The sequence below is a fragment of the Lissotriton vulgaris genome, chromosome 4_1, assembly GCF_964263255.1.
Source record: "Lissotriton vulgaris chromosome 4_1, aLisVul1.2, whole genome shotgun sequence".
NCBI lineage: Eukaryota > Metazoa > Chordata > Amphibia > Caudata > Salamandridae > Lissotriton > Lissotriton vulgaris.
Window position 1 is genome coordinate 1,191,709,922 of NC_141691.1, and position 24,652 is coordinate 1,191,734,573.

Sequence of the window (24,652 nt, forward strand, 5' to 3'; positions counted from 1 at the left end):
CCTAGTCTCTCTGAGATAAAGGGATTTTGAGAATTTGAAACCACCAATGTACTTAGAATATCGTTCTCGTGGGGCCTTACCAGCGATAGGTCTGTCTCCTTGTTGATATCTCCCCATGTGAGTCCGGTTGATAAAACCTGACCCGGGATATGCCCTGTGCTGACCTCCCCCGCCCCCATCTCCTGAGACGATCCCAATTCTGTTGTCTCCCCCCGCCTCTGTTTCCTCTGGAGGGACCTTCCCCTAAAAAAAGGGTTCTGTGCCTGATAGTCTGAATTACTCGTAGAGGGTTGGTTGGTGTCTGAATCTGAGCCACTCCCTGCAGATGAATTAGAAAAAGTGTCGAACCTACGTGGTCCCTGTCTTCCCTTGTTTGTAAAGAAACCTTGGCTATCCTGCTGATAATAATTATCGGCTAAATAAGGGTATGTGACCATTTTATCGTAGTTCTTGACGTCCTTTGCTAATTTGTCAAGTTTTCTGCCCAATGTGATCGTTTTGAATTCGGCCAGTGTTTTCTCAGCACGCTCCAACGCTTCCCTCGCGTTGGTGAGAGCTGAGTCACCCAAGATCTCGGTCTTTAGATCAGCTATTTCTTGTATTAGCTTCCTCACGTACTCAATAGCCGTCTCAACTCCAAGCACCATCCAGTGCTTGGAGCAATTATTGGCCACGTGGCTAAAACCTTCACGAAACTTGGGAACATCTATAAATATACTTGGCTCATTCCGAACCTGAAGGCCCTGTGGGATTATATTGGCTTCCAGATATTTGGTCAAAACATGACCATGCAGTCGTGACCTAATCAGTTTTTTCTCCAATCGCTCAAGTTTCGCAAGTTTTTCATTCAGTCCAGCATCCGCTGGTAACCTATCGCTCCCTAATAGGAAACTAGAAGTACCTTGATCCTAAATCAATTTCGCTATATAATCTTCTGTATATGATAGAATTTCTTTATCATACATATTAGAGTATATAGGGTATTGTGGAGAAACAAATTACATTAATAACATACAATACAATACAACATTCAATGAAAGTAAAAGAACCCTCGCAGGTAAAAAACCTGCACGCTGACAAGAATAATTCTTACAGGGTAACCCAGTATCCCTAAGAACCTGGGCGATACAGTAGTAGTTTCAACAATGGTTCTTTCGGGTATACAAACAATGGCTTTAAATCATGCGTGTGTCTTCAACAGTAGTCAATACATAACTTCATTATTATTATGCTACGTTGATTTGTCTTTAAAGTGCAAAACCAAACACAGGAAAAGGTCAGAGTGATTTTAATTAATCAGTTATTTTTTCTTTTTTGTTTCTGACTGACACCTTAGATATAAGCATAAAAAACTTTTTTACTTTTTCAAAAATACAAGGTACGGCGCAACAATTCAGATCAGTGCACAGAGTGACATAACGTGAAAATATTGTGACAATGTGACATACAAGTGATGGTCTATTTACATGTGAATGAATAATTATAAAAAGAGAGGAAAGGTTATGTAAGGCCAATTCCTGTTATTTTGATACTAGAGACCAACACGCTATTTTAATTAGCTGTGGTGTGTTGGGCACGGTAAACTGGTCCTTTTAGTGGTTCTGTCGACGTTTTGACCCTGTGGACACCTCATTTATGGGTCACTAGCGGGTCTTCTTCAGGACGGGGACTGGAAAAGGATTATTGCGCCTGTTGGTTTAAAAGGAATAAAGCCATCAGGTTTGGGTTTTGCACAGGAAATTTTTATTGGACAGTATTTTCACAAATTATTACCAGATCTTCACGGAGCAGACATCCCGATATTCTACTTTGTAAGGGTGTCCTCTGCGATCTTGAATCTACATAATCAAACACAATTGATATTATTGTGCTGAGTAATCCACATTAATCATATGGGGAATTGTGATCAAGCCTCACGAGTGCTTTACACTCACCTATTGTGGATATCCTGCTGTATTAATCAGGGTTATTCCTATTTGTTGGTGGCTTTTCTCTCTATTTACCATGACTGTGTATGCTCTATTTTCAACAATCTGCAAATTAAAATTATTTACGAGTCATTAGTATTGTATCAAACTGGACTCGAAATGGTTATTGTCGCTATTATGCTCTCTTAACAGCACTCACCATTAGTATGTGTGTGTTTCAATATCTCCGTTCGGGAGAGGCAAGGTTGCTGGAGGCAAGGCAAGGTTGCTGTCTGCTATAATCATGCCGCCTCGCACTCAAAGTGAGAGTTCTGAAATTTTAAAAAACGGAGAAGATCCGTGAATTCACATGACCCCACACGCTAGGTTAAAATCTGTGTAGGTCTGTAGCCTGCTGTGCTCACCATCAAGGTGCCGTTTCATTCCTCAGTCGGGGATTCTGAAGGGGAAAAAAGATGTTAGTACCACTCTAGAATCCCTGCTGGGGCAGAAAATAGATCTGTCATTACAACTGATTGTACTGGGTGTGGGTAGTCCTCCACTTTCAGGGCAGACACAGGTATTCCTTTATATTGCTATGGCACTATTCAGACTCTGCCTGGCCACCCACTGGCTTAATCTAGTCCCTCCAACTTGTCAACAGTGGCTAGAAATATTCTTGGTGTTACATAGAATGGAAACTGCAGTGTACTCTAGAAGGGGACGCAAGACTACAGAGACGGGCAATAATTTAGACTGATTTGGAAGTCTTTCTGGGATAGTCAAAGGCGCTCTCATTTTGGCAGTTAAGTTAGACTTCAATTCTTAATTTCATGGGTAATGTTCTTTTTATGTTCACTGACGAATGATTTTTTGTGTAAGAGAGCTGGATCTCCAGAGGAGGGCTGGTGGATGGGGGTAACTTCCTAGCAATATATATGTATATATCTTCACTCTGTTTTGTATTCTGAAAAACATCATAATATTAAAGACTTATTAAAAAAATGCAGGCCCTGGGCATATGTAGTACACTTTACTTGGGACTTGTATGTATATTAATTATGCCAATTGGGTATAAGCCAGTGTTACCATATTTTAAGTAGAGAGCACATGCACCTTAACATTGGTTAGGAGTGGTGTAGTGTCCAGAGCCCTAAAGCCAGCAGAAATGAAGTCAGTAAAACAGGAGGTCAAAGACAAAAATTCTGGCGAAACCACACCAAGGACGCCACGTCTAACAGCATGTTTTACTTTTAATAGACCCACCTTAAAAACAGTTGTTGGGTATGTAACTGTGTCTCTCTCTTCCATTTGCTTTTGTGGCAGCATCACGTGATGGGTCCAGGGTGCTACGTTGTCTTCTTCATCTGAGCTGTCCTGCTCTGGCTGCATGGGATATCCCTTCCTTGATGCAATACTGTTGAACATAGCACACTGCTACTATCTTTCAAGCAAATGAGGGGAACATTAGAGTGCTCCACCACTTTTGTGAAGATGGCAAAACCGCAATTTAAGAAGGCCAAAAGTACTTCAATAACAGCCAAGGTTCATTTATGCACAACATTGTACCTGTGTTGGCTCCTTGTAATAGCATTGAGGTATGGGGTCCTCATCCAAGTGTGCAGAGCATATGCACTGTCACCTAACACAAAAGAAAATATCATTAAAAAATATAAAAGAATAGATTATTAAATGTGAATGTATGACATATAAATACCTATAAGGAAGTAATTCCCAAACGTGCCTCTTGAAAGCTGTTTGTATAGGGCAGACTGCCAGAAGATATAGCAATCAAAAGTACATCCAGACAATTCAGAAACAAGATCAGTTATTAACGAGCCAGCCTTTCAAAGACTTTGTATGTTGAAAGAATGCTGGCTCTTCCTATTGCACTATAAGAATTCTCTAACTTGGAGGGCAAATTAATACATGTGCTGCCAACACAGCCTATCACCTGTGAAAAATTCCTGTAACTCTTGTGGCTTGTGTAGTACATGGAAAGGAAATATAAATATGCGTATTAAGCAGTATTTCATCCAAAAAAGCATAAAAAAACTGAAAGTGAGAATTTGGAAACCCTTCATGCTGGGACAATAGCCCCCTGATAGTGTCCTGAGGCCAGAAGGTGAAGGAAGCAAAGTACCTTAATGTGTGTGGGTGTAAGATACTTCTGTTACCCTGGCAGTGACTGAGGACCATTATCTCTCTGCACTCAAATACTTGGGTATGGGTGAGAATGGGGCCCCACCACAGTATCCTCTAAAATCATAAGCATTGACGGCCTGAAGCAGGGGTTCATCCTCGCTCCTCTCCTTTCCAACCTAAACACAGCTGACCTGCGGAAATTTGTGGAGTGTAGCTGCATGCTATCACCACAACTCAGCCATTCAAAGTTACACATTTTACAATACACAGAAGATCTCGTCATAATGGACAACAACAAAGTCAGAATTCAACAAGCCCTGAGCAAGCTCCAGGAATACAAAGAAGCCAACTCCCTTACGCTCAACCAGGACAAGACCAAAGTCCTGATCTTTGGTCATTGCAGAAAATCTAAACTTCTAACATGGCGCATGAGAGCTGCAGTATTAAAACAACCATAAAGTACAAATACCTTGGGGTATGGTTCAATGAGACCTCCAGACCAACGGTCCACCTAGCTGCCCTGAAAAAGAAAGCTAGTGCCATCACACACAGCCCGACCTGTCTCAAGAAGATCTTAAACAGTGCCTTAACAGTTCCTGTTCTAAAGGTCATGAAAGCCACTCTTCTCCCAGTGCTACACTATAGCCTTATAGCACGCCGTAGAGGGCTATACCGGCTATTAAAGGTTACAGGTTTTCCTAGAGGCCTTTTTGGCAAGCCTAGACCACACTCAATGCACAGTCTATAAGTGAGTATTTCAACTCCCCAGATACATAGAAAGGACCAGACTATAGTTGGAAGTGGGCCTTCCAAGACAATCACTGTCTTGCGAGGCTGGCACCCTAACATTTTACATAAGTATCCTAAAAGCACCAGCAAACACTCTTAAAGCATGCTTAAAAAAGACATTTGAGAGCCCTGGGAGTCCCTGCCACTGACAAGTCCAAAAAGCTGTAACCTCTTTACAAATTGAAGGCACTGCGATAAACTCAGACATTATCCCTTACACAGCCAGGAAAAGGGTCATCAATAGGCAACTTAAACTAACCTCACATCTGCTGGATACCAGCTCCTTAAAGTCCTCAACTATCTTATCTCCCCATAACGATTCTTACCTACCAGGCCAGTCAAACCATACCTCTCAGAAGATTTAAACAGACGAGTCCGCAGAAGTATGTTACTTATGTTCTTGCTATGCCTACCAGTTGCCAATTATAACCAATGGGCTCCATAAGGAACGAAGGGGGGCTGCAGATTGTGCAAATACAAGAAAGAGTCATGGCTCCACCTTCTGTGCTGTTGTCTCATGCTCGACACCCCCAGAAGATCTCTCCTTAAACTAATTTATCTTAAGAAGGATATCCACTCAACTCTGGAGGCATCGTCGCTGTGCTTCTCCCACACAGACACACAAACCCTATCCAGGTGCAGCAATATGTCGAGAAGCTTGAAGACCTACTCCGACCACGCCCTGCACCTCCCTACCCTTCCACCTTTGCTAAAAAACTGATAATAGACGGTTTGCACTCTGTGAACTGCACTTTTGTATCACATCCCCACCCCTTGGAGGTATCAACATCCGCACTCTGTACTTCTAATATACTCACTGGCTAAAGAAAATTGCACAAGTTGCGGGGATTTTAGACTCTTTGGCCTAGATGTATCAAGCATTTTGCGATTTGTTAAGGCCGAAATTCACGGAATTTCGGCTTTAACGAATCGCAAACGGACATTTTGCATCTTTTGGGATGTATGTGAAATTAGCAAAATAAGGAATCGCAAAAAATAGCGATTCCTTATTTTGCTTAAGCATTTAAGGAATCGCAATTTTGCGATTCCTTAAATGCCATGTATGACGCTTTTTTAATTTGCGAATTCAGGTTAAGGAATCGCAAATTAACACCAACTTGAGGTTCATGTTAATTTGCGAAATCCTTTCAAAAACCAAAATTTGGCAATTTTGAGGATGGCATGTGACACACATACATGCCCATAGGGCATGTATGTATGCCATATGCACACACATGTAAGTTTCAAGGGTGCAGCAGGGTGTCCATGAGACACCCCTGCACCCTTGCAATAATTCTCAAATTGCGATTAACAAATTGCGAATTCGCAATTTGAGAATTATTTCGCAATCATTCCTATGGGCCTCCTGGCCCATAGGAATGAATGGGAAATTATTCCTTATTTGCGAATTCGCAACTTGCGAATTCGCAAATTAGGAATAATATGGAATCGCAAAAAAATAGCGATTTTAAACATACATCCCATTTTGCGATTTCTTAATAGCGATTCGGTAAAAATCGCTATTAAGAAATCGCAAATAGGAACGATGATACATCTAGGCCTTAAACACAGAACATAAACATGGCCTCCTCATTCACAGTATAAACTTATTTATGTCATGGTTAAAATTGGTGTGCTATGCTTTTAGTAACTGTCTTATTGTAACATTGTTATGCTTTTAACTGACTAAACAATGCACTCCTTTATGTCATGGGCTACACTAGGTTTCATTTAGAAATGAAATCCAAATTATCATTGCTGCTAAGCCTATACTTCTCATAGATTTCCTACTTAGTCTGCTCAAATAGGTTCAAACTTACTCTGAAAATGTACTTTGCCTTCTCCTGTGCAGGTGCATCCAAAAGGCCACATCCTCCTTGACATAGCATACAGAGCAGCCATTGTAGAAAAGGAATCTTCCTTTTTATAGTTTGCATCCGAATACCTACTGCTTCCAATTGATTCTAATTTGTGAGTGTTAAACCGGTTTTTGAGACTATTCGAAATTAGTGACCATGTAGTACATTTAAAAATAAGAAATACAAATTGAGACTGGGTAATAGGTAATCATTAATACCAGTCACATAAAGTGTGCATCCGTAAGATTCAGTTATCATTGATAATTTTTTGACTGGAACAAAAATATTCATTGGTACTTTGATCATTTGTCCTAAAGTTTTCTGCCTGACCTCTGATCAACATTTTGTGAATCTGGGCAACTCACCTGGGCTCAGAAGTGTGAAGTACTAGAATCACCAGAGCGAGGATGGGAGGTTGCTCATTTAGATACCTGGCCTCTAGGTGTTGGAATGAACTTCCGCTCGACCTTCGTATGGAGCCTTCTGAGACCAGGTTCCGTGCAAAACTCAAGACGCTCCTTTTTCCCTCTGTGTAACCTTTTGTTGGCTTCCCCTTTTTGTCCATCCCTTCCTCTGCCTCTGGCGATTTTAGCAGTATTTAGCACGGGGACACACTGTCTTCTGTGTAGCCAGGCGCTTTAAAAATGGTTTTATTATTATTATTCTCAAAAAAGCTCCGAATTGCGTAATCGAGCCATTTAAGACCAAAAAAGGCCTCTTGGCAGTACAGAACCCAAATTGCAATTCTTTACCATGTTACTGAATCGCAGTTTAGTTATGTGACCAAATACCGAATCGGTGTTTGAAAGGGACATGCTTAGGATAAGCGGCATGTAGTGGTAACCTGTTCACAAATGGAATGAGAGGCACCCCCCGCGAGTAGGGGAGGGGTGCCTTTAGTGGGATTTCGTGCCCAAGGGAACTGTTTTGTATCCCTGGAAGTGGGCAAGGGGAGGGTCGCAAAGGAAAGCGAGGAATGAGGGAGGCGCGTGGCGGTCCCTCCCCATAGGCGATAAAACTCCTGGACTCAAGGGTGTAGCCCTCTTTGTCCTCTCGCCTCTGGGGATTGCTGAAAGGCGCAGCGGGAGCAGTTGCCCATCACCCATCCCTAAGTTTAAAGTAGAGTTGGCGGGGTCCCGGACAAGAGGAAAAGGCCGGGGATTTCTTTTGTCGGAAACTGGCTGACCCTGCAACAGGGAGGCAGTCATTGGGGTCTGGGCTGGCGGGAGATGGGGGCTGTCCTGCTGGTGGCCCTTGGACTCTCCGGCCCTACCCTAGTAGCCGATGCTTGGATGAAGCAACATGATTCCTCATATGGAAGTATTGGAAGGGTTTCGTTGTGTCCTGCTGGTACAACACCCCTCAAAGAGTGATCTAGAGATGATGAATTGTAAATACATGGTAACCTGGGGGCGCATATGTACTGCGACTCCTTATGTGGAAGTAATGTTAAGGGGTTGGGTTGTGTCCTGCTGGTACAACACCCCTCAAGAATGGATATAGAGATGACCAATTGTAACTACATGGTAACCTAGGGGTGCATATGTATACTGCGACTCCTTATGTTCAGTAATGGGAGTATGTTATGGTTAATTAAACTGGTCAAAATGGAAGGTTTATCAGCAACACCCCTCAAAGAGTGATCTAGAGATGATGAATTGTAAATACATGGTAACCTGGGGGCGCATATGTACTGCGACTCCTTATGTGGAAGTAATGTTAAGGGGTTGGGTTGTGTCCTGCTGGTACAACACCCCTCAAGAATGGATATAGAGATGACCAATTGTAACTACATGGTAACCTAGGGGTGCATATGTATACTGCGACTCCTTATGTTCAGTAATGGGAGTATGTTATGGTTAATTAAACTGGTCAAAATGGAAGGTTTATCAGCAAATAAAATGGTGTTATTTGATAAGTAATAAAAGCTACGCAATGAACACCAACCACTTGTAAAGTTTCTTAGTGGCGGTGTGGTGGACGAAGGGCACGTGATATCCCCACTAAAGAGTACCCAATATACTCCTTCCTCTCTGTGAGTGTTGTCAGAAATATTTTATATAGTAGGCAGTGCTCCAATGGATCACTGCCTACTCTTAAAAACGTGTCTAAAACTTTTCTTTTGCCTTTTAAACGATGTAAATTTTCCTTTATGGAAAACAGGATACATTTAAAAAAAAAATCCTTATTTAAAAGCAATTAGAGCCATGTTCTGACCTCAGCAGACCCCCATTCCTGCGATGGCTGTGTTTCATAGTGAGTCGATATTTGCGATCTACCACATTTATATTCATAAGGTAGGTCAAAATGTAACCCACTATGAATCAGGTTTTTGTGAATCGATCTATTAGTACTTAGGTCAATTTAAAAAAAAGAGAATGGATTCAGTTATAGTCAGTAAGCAATTTCAATTTGTTTTACCAACTCAGTTTTTAGTTCATTTAGGCCCTCCTCACACCTAGTCTGATGTAATTTAGTGATCATGTAAAACTATAATTTTACAAAGAAAACACTGAAAGTATAATTATAAAATACAAAGCGATTTGAGAGAATTCCACCAACAGTAGATACAATCTGCAAACTGTAAGGGTTGATAAAATATTAATGTAAATGGAATGATATTTTAACGCCAAGCATACACATACAGCATGTGGCTGTTTATTCTCAACCACATTTTTGTAGTAATTGGTCTAGAGACCTTTGAAAATAAGCCCCAGGTCTTTGCCTTGTTAGAAATTGCTATTCGTGCTATGAAATTGTGAAAGTGTTTCAGTGGAAATGTCCTTTACTGTCACATTTGCATAAATATATGTTCCTGGGGAATAGCAAAGCCAGATATGAGTACACATATTAATACATTTAATATTTTATGTTTAATTCAAGAAAACAAGATTTGCATCCCCTCTTTGGCATTCCAAAGCTTACAGACAAACTGTGAATAATGCTTAGCAAAATAAAATTGCCAAATGCTCCCACTTCCTGTATGAATGACACACACACACATGCACACAAACCCACATACCCATCTACATCAGTACATTTACAACTGAAAAAAATGTACAATGGCGATCATTCCAAACTGAAAATGTAGACTACTCCATTAACTAGAAATATGTAGCCTGTACGATCTCCACATGTAAAAACGACATGCCGTCCCAGTAGACATATGTGCGCTATTCAATTTAGAAAATAGTTGTGCATAGATTTGTGTCCCATCTAAGGTCTTCTTTGACAACAGCGAGGATTTGAAACAAATGTCACTTTGCATGACCCTGAGTGGCTCCATAAGTCTGGAGTAAGGAAATGCAGTGCAAATCTCTGTGTTCCTAGTGAAGGCATTCCATGGGCATTGCGTGGGTGTTCCCACACAACTTCCATGGTTTTTGATGCATTCTCAGATTTACCAGAGTTGGAAAACCTGGGAATGCGCCAAAAGGATACGACTTCTCGGGAGAGGCATAAAGAGGAGAAATACCGTTATTTCTACTGATTAATTTCTCTTTCTATGTGTTCTACATTCTTGTGCCCCTTCCTGCACAAAACAATCCTGCATGCAATGTAAGCACCCTTGCACCAAGGTGTAAGGGTGCCTGCATTTGTACTAAGTTGCCAAATGGGTACCGCCCCACAAATGGCGCATTCCTGCACTTGCACTGTCACACAGTGCATCATAGCAAGGTGACTTTCTGTGCTTCCCTGTGTGACTTTTCATAAATAACCCCCTTGGAGTGCCAATTCCATCAGGCATGTCACCAGGGAGACAGCCTAGAAGTACTGTTGTGTTTTACTTGTCTGCTGTGCTGCATCACTGGCTTTAAGCTGTGGTGACTGGAGAAGAAGTCTGCATGATTTTCTGATTCAGATTTGTAGCATACATTAAACTGATACTGCTGGAGTTGTCCTTCCCACTTTTCTATGCTGGGTGGTGGGTGTGGGCATGTGCCCAGAAATATGTGCATCAGGTCTTTATTGTCCATAACTACTCAGAAGTCCCACCCTACTAGGTACAAGTAAAAGTGGGCACATCCCCATTTGATCATGAGGGCTTCTCTCTCAATTTGGGCGTACCTTGTCTTGACATAGTCTCATCCCTTTGGTTGTTGGTTGAGCACCAGCACTGCGTCAAGGCCCTATTAGAACTTGTGTTTATTACTAGTTCCATTTTATACTGCACAATCTAAATATTGTAACTGCAATTGCATTTGATAGGGCTTACTCCCCAATACGAGGTGTCAAAGCACTTTTTGAGAAGGAACAGACTGCTCCGGAAACCAAAAAGTATTGGTGGTGAATTAGTATAAGGAAGTATGACATTTATATAAGCTGTGTACATGTGTGTCTCTAAGTTTGATTAAAAAAGATAGTGAAGGTATAGAGGAGAGAATGGTCTAGAAAGTGTTTTTTTGGAAATCATAGCAGTAGGAGGAGGATTGAGAGAGATGGAGGAAGTAAGAGGGAAGAGTCTCTAGAAGTGGATTAGGGAGAGAGATGAGGTATCCGATGAGTCTAGAAGGGATACATGAGAGAAGAGTTTAGAAAGGCTTGATTGACAGATCTAGTAGTAAAAGAGGTATGAGATGATACAAGGAGGGGTAGAGGAGGGAAGAGTCCAGAAAGGGATTTTTTGGAGATCATAGTAGTATTATGGGATTTTGGATGAGTCAGAAAGTGGAGGTAGAGGACATAGCGAGAGAGGTATAGGGTGCGAAATCGGGTAGGGTCCTGGGACATGGCTTCTTTGGAGAGAGAGTGCTGTATTGCGTACTTCTACTATTGAGGTGCGGGATAACAATGGGAGTCTGAAGACTGGTGGCAGCCGTAGTCCCTGTGGCAGTGGTGAGCACTCACCGTGCTTATAGAGGCCTCAGGGGTACCCTGCTGAATCCAACATCTCGGGTAAAAGGGATGCTGTCAAGGTAGAGAGTATCTCCAGTGCTGAAGCTGCTGCCATGTGCTGTGGGAGCGTCTCCTGTGCTGGCCGCCAATGAGTCCAGGCATGAGGGCTCGTGAAGGCCACCTCACTTCAGTAATGCAGGGGGGAGTGCAGGCAGAAGGGACTTGGAGAGGTGGGGTCTGGCTTCTCGGGCCAGCCTTCACAATGGGCCACCACTTCAGGGCGCGCACCGCACAGCTTTGAATGGGCACAGCCGGGGAAGGTGAGCACCACCTCTGGAATTCATAAGGGTATGGTGGTGAGATCTTCACCATCAGAGTAGTGCTAGCATGACTGGGAGCAGGCTTCAGTGGTCATGGGGGCCTGGCAGAGCCAGTTTGCACAAGCAATGCAGGACACAGGCTTCATTAGTAGGGACTCTGCCCCAAGCAGACGGAAGCCCCTTTATTTTTACAGTGTGCTGCGCCTGGACAAGGTTGCATGCCATATCCAGGGAAAGACTAGAACTATCAAGGAGACGACAGGCACCTGCCACTCCACATTGTATATCGCATTCCAATTGTAATCCTATTTTTGAAATAAGTAAACATCTGCTCGCTTCTTAAAGGGGATTAGTGCATTAAAAATCTATTTTGCCATCACAAACACAACTAGTGAATTGAAGCATTCAAGAAAGCTAACTATATTGTTTCATCATACCTGTATGTCTTTGATGCTAACACAGACTTTGAAAGGTGAAAGACAGTTCTCTGAGAATGTTAACAATGCACATTTCGACATTCTCAACTCTGCATGAATAACATTCACTACCCAGCCCTCAGACAATGACAATTTCCTGATGCAGGATGCCCATGCATAATGAATATTGCATCCTGTGGCAGAATATCATAGCTGAATTCTGCTCCAGAAGCATCACATATTAATGTTACTGGAAAGGGATTGGAGTGTGGGACAGTGCAAGTTTGTGGTGGCTCTGTGCACGAAGAGGATGCAGAATGTTGTTGCGTGGCAGCAGTCTACCCCCTTCCCAAAATGTAGCACACACAAAAAGAGCAAAAAACAAGAAAAATAAAGATATTTCTGTTCCTCATTACCCCTCACCTGAGAGGCATAAGATTTTGGTGCATTCCCAGGTTTACAAGTCCTTGCAAATGTAGGACTGCATCAAAAACCATGAGCATTGCATGGGAACACCCATGGAATGCCTCCCTTGTGCAGAGTAAGGCAACAAAGTGATTTGCAGTGCATTGCAGTACTTCAGATTTATTGAGCCACTCAGCCAAACAATGTATCTTTTCATGGCTTCATACATCTGACTTAGAGGCTTTCTTCACACATGAACCACTTTGTGTGGTGTTAACATGATGCAAGCATCTCATGAATATGCCCCTAATTGTGCAGTTCTGAGGATGATTATATGTCAGCATCAGAAAACATAAATGTAGCATGCTGCTCATGCTCCCAGAGAGTTAAGACAGCCTCTTGTTGCCTGGGATCCGCCCATTGGCGGCATTATGTGTTCAGAGCAGTAAGTACTTTTCCCACCTCCGTGCTGTTAACATTTTGTTCAGAATGTTCTTTATGCTTTTGAAAAATCAATACTTCTACCAGACTTTAATTTTAAATTTGTGTAAAATCATTGTTGATGTGCACAACTGCTGCTACTTACCCCAAGGCCTACGTAACATGAGACACAACTGGAGGTCAGTATCAACACAAGACCTATGTTCTAATCTTTCTCCCTTTTGCATTCACAAAACTGCCAAGATTCACTCAGGATTTATTCCGCAAACTCCTCTAGCTTCTCTGTATTGTTTGGACTCTTTATGCAGCCTATAATGATCCTTTTTGTTTGATTTCCCTTACTTAGCTATCCATACTTCTATTGCCTATATCAAGTCTGGTTCTTTTCTAGACCCATACCCTCCCTGCATTCTCCCTGTGAACCCAGCTGTTGTCTGCCCAGTTCTTGCTGAACTTTGCAAGACATTTAAATTGTCTAGGCGTATTAGAATCATGCCCTGGATAACAAAAAAAATACATCTGACCCCAATATCATAGGCAAACTCCTTACTACCTTTACCCACTATACCTCTGGAAAAGGATGTTAAAAATAAGTTCTCTTGCTGTTTAGAATCTAACTCTCATTTAGATCTGTTTGAATCATTTTTCCATCCCCTCTCAATGAGGAAAATGCTCTCCTCTCTGTGACTGGTGATCTTAGAATGATACTGAACCAAGGTTGCTCAGCTTCGATGGTCTACTAGATCGATCAACTGCAATTAATACTATCTCACATTCAACTTGCATTCCCAACTCATTAGGCTAGTTATTTGTGAGCCAGTCCTCAATTGATTGTATTCTTTCCTGTCCTTCAGAACTCAATGTGTTCTCTTCCATCTTTTTGCTTGTCAGCTTCTCTGTCACTTGCAGGGTCCTGAAATACTCCTCATTAAATCTTAGTTTCTTTCAAATATTTATTTTCCACTGGTATCTCAAGTTCATTCACAGGGGCTTGGGATCATCTTATAAGATGATGACTCTCACATCATCATCTCCATCTCAGACAATTCTTCTGTCAATCGAAATGGGTTTTACTTCTGTATGTACTCAGTGGTCATTTGGATGAAATTGGTTTGCCGTAAGCTTAGCAGCAAAAAAAACCTAAGTCCTTTTGCAGGCAGTGCTCTCTGTGATCTTCTATTTGGTAGCTTTTGATCTGGCCCCTACCCTTGCCCACTTTGAATTTGCCAACAACTTAGAATTTGGATTGACCACAACCAAAACTTTTACTCACAAGTTAGCCAGATTGTTGCCATCTGTTTCTCTGTCTTCAAAATGTTGGGGGATAAAAAGCGTTTTCCCTTTCTTTCTCTAACCACAACTAAAACTGCCATTTAAGTTTGGCCACCTCTGGCTAAACTATGTAACCTCTCTTTTCTTTGAAATTTCATTCTATCTTCTTTACCACCTGGAGATTTTTCAGAATGCCATGGCCGACTTGATCCTTAATCTTCCTACTCACACATCTGTCTCATTTTATAATAAGAAGTTACAATGGATTCCTGTTCACCAAGGGTCAGTTTTAGACCTGTCAGTCTTGGTATGGTCTTCCCCCAAAATTTTTGCCTGCTAACCTCCTATTTGTTGACCATCCTTTTGTTGGCCTTAGGACTCTGAGCACTTTACCACTGGTAACCAGTGCTAAAGTGATGTGCTTCTCCCATAAACGAATCCACAATTAGCATATCTAATACATCTATATGTCCCTAGTAGAGTTCACTATATGTGCCTAGGGCCTGTAAATTAAATGGTACTAGAGGGCCTGCAGCAATGATTGTGCGACCCACATAAGTACCACTTTAAACTTTCTCACGGCTGCCTCTGCAGCACCTGTATCTGCAGTTTACACTGCCCTGTTGACTTGGTATTTGAAAGCTTTTGTCAAGCCTTCAACTCCCCTTTTATTACATATGTTACCCCTCATGTAGGACTTAAGTAGGGTGCTGTGTAATCCAAAGGCAGGACATGTACTTCTAAGTTCTGCATGTCCTGTAAGTAAAAAACACCAAAATTAATTTCTGACTACTGTGAGGCCTACCCCTTTTAAAGGTTAACATTGGAAATTCCTTATTACACTTATAAGCTGTAATTCCTGATTGAGAAGGAGTAGATCTGTCATGTTTCATATCACTGGAATAGTCATGATAAATCCTCTTTACTGGTAGAATTTATCATTCCCCTTTTAAAAATGGCACAGTTAAAAAGATGCTTGTATAAACTTTATTATACATGGTTATTATTAATACCTTTACAAAATGAGCAAAATAAGAGTCTCAATTTTAAACAATGTAGATCACTTTAAAAACTAAAAACTAATTAAAAATTAAAAACAAGCTAGGAATAAATGCATAAAATCGAGTGATTTTCTAGGGCCTTCGAGTGCAAGCAGCATTGTTGTTACAGTAAACAGGTATAGGAAGATAAAAGATTGTCTCAAACGGTCCTTCAAATGGGCTGTCCATATTATAATTTAATTAGAAATGATAAAAATTAGAAGTGATACTTTTACATATAACTGTTCTTTTCAAAGATGCAAAGCTTGGATTTAGCAAGTTGTTATTTGAGGGACTGAACTTCCTTAGTGGCCGTTCAGGGCCCTGAACCTGCTGTATGCGAGATGAATACATTTAGTCAATATATATATGATATTTTGGGCTGTGTATGCTGGAGTTAATGCCACTTGCATGCACTTTCGCCAATAACGGATTCGTACTGTATTCCACTCGAGCATGGGTTGTAATTTGTGCACGTCCATCATCACTGGGCAGATGCATAATACATGCTCCAAGGATTTGCCTGAAGTGCCACAGCCACTGCATTGAATTTCCTCTGATGGACGCCGCCAGTGGGCTAAATGTTTTAAAAAGTTCTAACTTACCAAGTCTGAGCACCATGAATCTTAGTTTTATGTGCAAAGAACATATGCAAGCAAGATATGAAGAAGAGGAAGACAGCTGATGAGTGTTAGTTACTGCCCATGCAATCTTACGGTTGGCTACATTTGCTCTGTCTGCCAAATAGGAACAGAGTTGGATTCATTTCTTTATACTTATTTAAAATAAAATTCACTTGGGTTTAGGTCCCAAAATTCATTTGCGGACAGTTGAAACATAAAGTCATAAGGTGGTGTGACGCGTCTGGTCCACTGGAACGGATGTCTGTCCATAACAGGGACTCGACTCTAGTCTGTCTCAGCTTGTGTCATAGGTTAAGGAAAGCAGCAGCACTTAGTGTTTGTTAGTGAGAAGGCCAAGCTCCAATCAGATCTGGGCTGCAGATGAGGTTTTTGGCAGCCACAGGACAGTTTTGTAGATCTTTGATACACGTTTGTTCAGTGTGGTGCTGAGCTCACCCAAGAGAAATTCAGATCCGTTGGATGAGGTAGGAGCGATCTTAGCTCATATAACTTCCAGCTTTGGAGCTAGACTTGGTCCTGTTGACTTTTTAAAAGTTTGGATTAGCTGACTTGAAGTGTCATGGCTTTCTCTGGTGCTTAACAAAGGTGCCCTTAGCATCATTGTGGATCCCCACATACTTTTATGTCTGTTCTACTGTGATCTGGAGATTATTTAATGACCAGCCGCTTCTGCAGTACCTTTTCCTGCCAAATTTGACCTCCTGTGTCTTCATTCGGTTAACCTTCATGTTATTCTTGATTGTGTAGCTGTATATTTATTTTAATAGCTGTTGCAACCGGACCCTCTGAGGCTAAAGAGAGCAAGGTCATCAGCATATAGGAGGTTGCTAATCTGTGCATCGCCAATCTTTGGAGGGTGTCAGTTTACTGTGTTGAGTTCCAGCGGAAGGTCAGCCATAAACAAGTTGAAAAGCAGGGGAGCTAGCACACATTACTGCTTAACTCCCAGTGGCATGGGGATTTTTATCAATGCTTGTGAGCCGTCTCCCCCACTTGACTTGAATCCAGGAATTAGTATACAACTGGATGATTAATTTCAGAAGTCTAGCTTGAATTCCCCATTTTGTTAGCTTATCCCAAAGCGCCTTCCTCAGCCCACAATCAAAGGCTACTTTAAAATTCACAAAGCAACAGTGTAGTAATGTGTAACCCTGGGAGGAGTTTGCATAGCAATGCATCGTGAAACTCTGCAAAGTTGTAAAAACACTCAGCCGCACTACACAGAGTGCCGCGAGCGTGCAGAGTTACTTGTTTTGCCCGTTCGCGGGGCGTTTCTGCAATATGGCAACGCGGATTGGATGATCAGGGGGAATATCATGCGAACTGCACCACGAGGTCCCGCATGAGCTTGGTCATCTTGTTTTCTTCTCTCTGTTAAGGTGCTGGGGCCTACTTCAATCCTGCCTTAATCTTTTCAATCCTTCGTTCTCAAAACTTTTTTTGTGATCCTTTTTATTTATTATCTTTTCCTGTGTATTCTTAAGTGTATATTTGGTGTGGGTTTCTACATTTTATGTGTGTTTTAGTGCGTTTTGTACTGTTTTCATATATTACTTGCTTTCTAATTTTGTTTACTTCCTTTTTTCTTCTCCTACCTTAATTTCTTACTTTCTACATTTTATTTTGCACTCCCCGCCCCCCCAGAATCATGGTAGAGAGTTCGACATGGGTAAAGAGGAGCCACCTTCCTTGCGGAAGGTGGCTCCCAGCAGGGGTGCAACCCGGGCCTTTTTTTGGAGGTGGAGGTAGCAGCACTTCTTTCTTTATGTGCAGAGCCACCTCCCCTCCACCCGGGCACAGGCGACAGGTTTGGGTCCAGGCACAAGATCCGGGAGCATCATCAGCAGTGGGTGAGGGTACGCCGGGCAGTGTATCACTGCCCCGGGGTCCAGTGCACCCATAACCAACTGACGCACTGGTGGTCCGATATTCTGAACCAGGAACAGAACCTCCTGGACCGTCTAGGTGTTGAGGTGGCGGGGCTTGACGAATAGCTAATTATAATTATTGTTGTGTGTTCTATGGTATAGCAAATAATATTTTTTTCCCAAACAGCAAGAATGCTGCTGCTCACATGTGGGTAAGTTACATTTAAAAATGTAATGTTAAGTCAAGGTATAGTTATTCTAGTTAGGTGCTTGTACTACCTAATCGTACCTGTTTGCAAATTTGCGCTCGCTTGGGCTGATTATGTAAGAGAACTTAAGTTAGGTAATTCAGCCTAGAGGGATTTCTTTTCTTTGTCCTGTCATTAAGACAGTGGTAGTTAGTTAGTTACTTAGTAATATATCAGCCCACGTCCTCTCACTTCAGTCCTTGACTACTTAGTAAAACCTTTTCTGTAGTTCATATAGTGAGTGAATAGCAATCAACCAATTTGGTTTAGTTATATGCAATATGCATGTGTCCATCTATACATTAAAGAGTAAATGCAGACTTAGTGAATTGGCACGTCAAAGGGGGTTGAGATGATTGCAAATGGAATCGGAACTTAAAAGTAAATATCATTTTTTGCAATTCATTCCAAATTCTTTGGATTAGGTGGGCTAGGTAGGTTTAGGATTCAGGAAGCAGAATTTAACCGTGGAATAAAAAAGATAGGATGGACTGCAACCTCTAAACTAGTCTACTACTATTCGATCTGATTTAGCAAAGGTCATTGTTATTGCAATTGCTGTTTCCTGTCAAAAAATACTTTTGGAGCAACAATTTTATATTTATTCAACACCAATCATTTTTTGTCTCTTTCATTATGTCTTACATGATCATTAGCATCCAGGGAAGAGAAGACGGGGTCTTCTGAGATGGGTGCAGGAACTGGAGGTGCCTACCTGGGCCAAAAACACTCCTCATCAGATGCTTTGCTGGTCCCAGTTAGTCCTCCTGTTAATATTAATATATATTTGCATAACTTTTACCACTCCTTATTTTGAGCTATTATTTCAGTTTCTTAATCTTATTATTGCCCAAATCGTGTCAGATCCATCTGTTTCTCAATTATATTTATATTTATAGTGTCTTTTTTTTCTTTACCTCAAACTGCCTTTAGTTCTGTATAAGTCTGTTTGTACCTTGCATTCTTCTGGTTTTTCAGTCAGCTTTCATTCTCTCCTTGCTTATTTTGTGGACTGCCTAGCGGTGGTACTGTAAGACTCAGAAACCCATTGGTCCTTACTAGTACGAGTACTACTATGCTGTGCAGATTGCATGCCCAAGTAAGGTATTCTATACATGTTTGTTGAGATGAAAAAGCTTTATTTTACTTTCTCATGCTCAATCAGTAAATGATAGTCACCTTGGACACTTCAAAGGTGTGTCTTCTTCTATTCTAGGCCTAGTATTATTAGCAGCAGTTGATGGTGAACTGATTACCATGAACCATGGCTGGAAGGAAGTATGAGGAGGGGGAGGAGGAGGAGGAGGACAGCACCATCTATGAGATCGGTCTGAGGGGGACGGTGCTCATCTGGTTTAGATCTTTCTTAGCTGACCGCCGACAAATGGTCTGGGCCTCTTCGAGCTCCACCGAGATGCCGCCATTGGGAGTCGGAGTCCCTCAGGGCTCTGTGTTGAGTCCGACTCTCTTTAACATCTTTATGACCCCTCTGGCGACATTGGTGGAGTCTTTCGGGGCCCAGATCGTTTCTTACGCCGACGACACCCAGCTCCTCTTTTCGTGCCAGAAAGGAGAAGATTTTGACGGAGAGAGTATCAGTGAGTGCCTTGGGGCTGTTTTTAAATGGTTCCAGCTAAACAGCCTCAAGTGCAACTCGGATAAATCGGAGATACTCTTCTTCGGTTGTGTCTCTGACCCAGAATGGCATGAATGGTGGGCGGCGGACATGTTCCCTCCCGCACACTCGTCTCAGTTAGCTAAGAATTTGGGAGTAAAGATCAATAATGGGCTGACATTAAAGTCCCAGGTTCTGGCTCTCTCGGGAACCTGCTTTGGTCTCCTCAAAATTCTCCGGAAGATCCTCCCCCTGCTCTCGGAAGAGCACAGAAAGACTACGGTCCAGGCATTAATTGGCTACAGATTGGATTATTCCAACATTCTCTATCTGGGCCTGCCGGAGTATCTCCTGCAACACTTGCAGGTGGTGCAGAACGCGGCCGCAAGGGCTATCTTTGGCCTCCATAGACGTGCTAGAGTATCTAGTCTACTGCAGTCGCTTCACTGGCTGCCCATCCGGAAGCGGATAGAGTTTAAGGCCTTGACTCTGGCCCATAAGGCCTTGCACGCTAAGGGAGCTCAGTATCTCAAAAGGAGACTGGCCTTTTACCATCCGACCCGCTCTCTGAGGTCTGAGTCCCTGTTTTTAGCTGAGGTTCCCCGAGTAAAAAAGGCGTGCATGGGTGGTCGCTCTTTCAGGCTGCGAGCTCCGTAGCTCTGGAATTCGCTTCCACTGTCACTGCGTAGCACATCCAATCTACTGGCCTTCAGGAAGGGCCTTAAGACATGGCTCTTTGCCCGATAGTGGCCTTCTGCCCTAGTGTTAGAGCTTTCTACTCTCTGCATTGTTGTGTGTTGTTGATGTCTCTCTTTTCTGGTCACATATCAAAGCGCTGGGACACTCCTTTGGAGTAGCCGCGCGCTATATAAGACCAACCTAACATCTAACATCTAACATCTAACATAACATTTTCCAACCAAGAAGACCTTATGTCCGATTATCCACCCAGTTGGCCACTCTTTTTTTTCAAAAACCCAGATTTACTAATAGCTCCAGGAACTGAGTTCCGTCCTTTCGGTTTTCCTCTTCTTTAGAAGTTTTTCAAAACTTGCCACCAAGAAACTGCCCAACCGGATTTAGTTTTTTTAATAGGACATGCTTTCTACTCTAGTCGTCTGTACCCGAATTGTAGTGATGTGTGTGCTGTATATATTACAATTTCAATCTTGTTAGTGAAAAAAAGAAATAGGGAGTGGTGTATATGGCATCTAAAAAATGTGTAATGTAATTTCTAGGCATACCGACCACCAGTGCTGGGGCAGCAGGGAAGGTGACACCAGCCAGGAGGACCATTTGCAGCAGCTGCAGGGTGTGAACCAGCAGCAGTGGCAGGTGGTGGTAATTCATATTCTTGCTTATTGACAATCAACCTTATACACTTGCTGCAAGGGTGAACACTGTGCACTCAACTGTTGAGACTAAGTTGTAAACAGTTGAAGAAGACACCCTTTACTTGGCATTAGCATTAGCGGGAGTTGAGTAACTAATGGCCTCTTCTCTTAAACTTAGCAGAGAAATTTTTATGAAGAAGACTACAAGGCAGACCTTGATGGGTTGATGGAAAATGGAAAGAAGGATGGAAGGAGGAAGGACGGGTGACATGTAATAAATGATGGCAGAGAAGGATGCGTGGGTGAAAGGTGCCCGAAATGCATATAGGTGAGTGATAGGATGCATGGGTGGTTGAAGGATGGGTGAAAGATGAAAGATAGGATGCCTGCCTGGGTGGGTGAAACTTTATGGGCGAAAGTAATCCTCCGGGGGGTTCAATGGGTCAAACCTATAGGTAAGGAAGGGTGCATGGGTGATTAAATGAGAAATGTATGTTGGTGAAAGGTTTGTTGAGAATAATATGAAAGGATGGATGCCTGTATGGTATTCAATCATAGGTGAAGACTGGATGTACAGATTGTAAAAGAAAATTAAACTGTGTTGGAGTAGCAAAGCCAAGGGTGAAGAATACAACTAATGGTAGAAGAACAATGCAATGATAAATAACAAGAAATAACAAATGGAAAAACCTGGGAAGAAGAATAAACAAGTAATGCTTTTTTTTCTCAATGTTTTTTATTCAAAGGTTTGAGATTGTATTTCAGAATACTAACTTGACTCGCAGTTGTTTGCAAGCACAACATGTATATTATGTGTGTACCCATCCTTCATCAGTCACCTCCCTTCGACTCCAAGGCCCACTCTCTCCCTACCCATTCACAATTTCGACAGTGTCAGCCATGGGTGGCCTATCGGCTGCATGTTACAATAGTGGAACCCCACGTCACGTGATGTTGTGCTGTATATCATCATTCATATTAGTAATCATATTATCTGCCTTGTTGTGGTAATCAGAGTGATAATAAAATTGAGCATTTGCTATTGATTTAACAGAGTATGGCCATAATATAAAAATAAATAATTGTGTAGTACAGCTGCCCTAACTGCGAACAGTTGTAAAGTAGTACAAGACTGTAACACAAGCACGTCTATCTAGGGTAAGGGTGGGCGTAAAATCCGTTTCGCTGGCGAATTTGAGGATTTTCCGCAATTTTGCGATCCGCGAATCTCGCGAAATCGCGGTAAATTCTGCGAATCAGCGGGGACGAATTTTCAGCCAAGCAAGCGTTACAGCAGCAGGTGCAAAAGTTGAACCGAATTTCTTTGTAACCTTTTACAAAAGGGTTACAAAGAAATTAACTTCAACGTGGGCACCTGCTGCTAATTGCTTCCTATTTACAACAAGGGGTGGTGAGGGACAGAGTCTCTGAATTAAACAGAAAGCTCTTACCCAGTCAAGAGATCAGGGCTAGATCCAACACCGTTTTTTAGCTCACTGCACCATCCCAGTTTCAGAACCTGGCTGTATGCAAATTAGTCTGTTCCTGTCCCAGTGCATGATGGGAACAGGGCAAACCAAACTACAAAAGCCAATTCTTACACTGGGAAGGAAACAAGCTCCCGGGGACCGGTTTCTGGCATTACAGCCGTCTTTGGCCCGGTTTGCTTGAATCCTGATGGTGCAATGAGCAAGGGTCTCACATCTGAGAATGGATGGGGCAGTGAGATAAATAACGGTGATGGATCAAGCCCTGATCTTTGGACTGGGTAAGAGTGGTCTGCTCAATTCAGACACTCTGTTCATCACCACCCCCTTTTTTAAATCGATTTTGGCCACTATAGGTGTGGCAGGGTATACTCAGACATGAGTCCCTTTCTCACTGCTCCATCAGGATTCAAGCAAGCCGGGCCGAAGACGGCTGAAATGCCAGAAACCGGTCCCCGGTAGCTTGTCTCCTTTCTGGTAAACAATTGGCTTGGTAGTTTAGTCTGCCCTGTTCCCATGATGCACTGGGCCAGGGACAGACTGATTTGCATATAGCCAGGTTCTGAGCTGGGATGGGGCAGTGAGATAAATAACGGTGATGGATCAAGCCCTGATCTTTGGACTGGGTAAGAGTGGTCTGCTCAATTCAGACACTCTGTTCATCACCACCCCCTTTTTTAAATCGATTTTGGCCACTATAGGTGTGGCAGGGTATACTCAGACATGAGTCCCTTTCTCACTGCTCCATCAGGATTCAAGCAAGCCGGGCCGAAGACGGCTGAAATGCCAGAAACCGGTCCCCGGTAGCTTGTCTCCTTTCTGGTAAAGAATTGGCTTGGTAGTTTAGTCTGCCCTGTTCCCATGATGCACTGGGCCAGGGACAGACTGATTTGCATATAGCCAGGTTCTGAGCTGGGATGGGGCAGTGAGATAAATAACGGTGATGGATCAAGCCCTGATCTTTGGACTGGGTAAGAGTGGTCTGCTCAATTCAGACACTCTGTTCATCACCACCCCCTTTTTTTAAATCGCTAATTGCTTCCTGGCGCCTCGTTGCCTACTTGCAACTATTCTCTGACCCTGCTCTGACCCTTGAAGCAGGGTCAGAGAATAGTTACAAGTAGGCAACGAGGCACCTGTCCAAGGAAATAAACCTCATCAGGAAGCACTTACAGATATAAACAAGCATTGGCATAGCCAATAGGTCTCGCCTCTGGGACCTTATAAGTGTTTAGCCATGCAACAGTTGATGTTGTTGCACCAAGGATATTGTGCTGGATAACTAAACACTTGTAAGGTCCTAGAGGCGAGACCTATTGGCTATGCCAATGCTTGTTATTTTATGCAACTAGCAACCAATGACAAAGTCAATACTTCTGACTTGTAGGTGTAACGCTTCTTGCTGTGTTATATTCAGTTTTTTTGTACAAGTTGTACAGCAGTGCAAGCTGCTGTGCAGCATAGCTTAACGTTAAATACATTTTTAAAAATGAAGCGTAAAAATGTCCCCAGTGTTGACCACATTATAGGGCCCCCCCCCCCCCCCTTTTAAGCCATGTTGCACAGCAGCATGTGCTGCTTTGCTGTTTGTCTAAAAACAGCCCAGGGGTGGGGGCGGGGGAGAGAACAAACAGTAAACAGCGGAAGGAGGGCAGGGGGTGGGATACAGAAAGGACACAGCAGGAGGATGAAACAACAGACAGCAAGAGGGGGGCAGCAGAGGAAACAATGAACATGAACAGAGGGAGCAGTAACGGCTGTAGGAGGGCAGGGGAGTAGAGGGACTGCAAAGACATGCACTCTTTAAGAGTGCATTCTCAAAGTGCTATAAAAAAATTAATTAAAAAGTACCTGCAGGAGGCTTTAGCCTGTGGAAGCTGTACTTCGTCCATGCTCCATGGCAGAGACACGCACGAAGCCAAAAGGAGAAAAAGGCATAGGCGTGGAGGAGGCACTGACCAATAAGAAGCAAGTAAATGAGAGTGATGTAGGAGCCAACCAATAGTAAGTGATAGACCGGCACAAG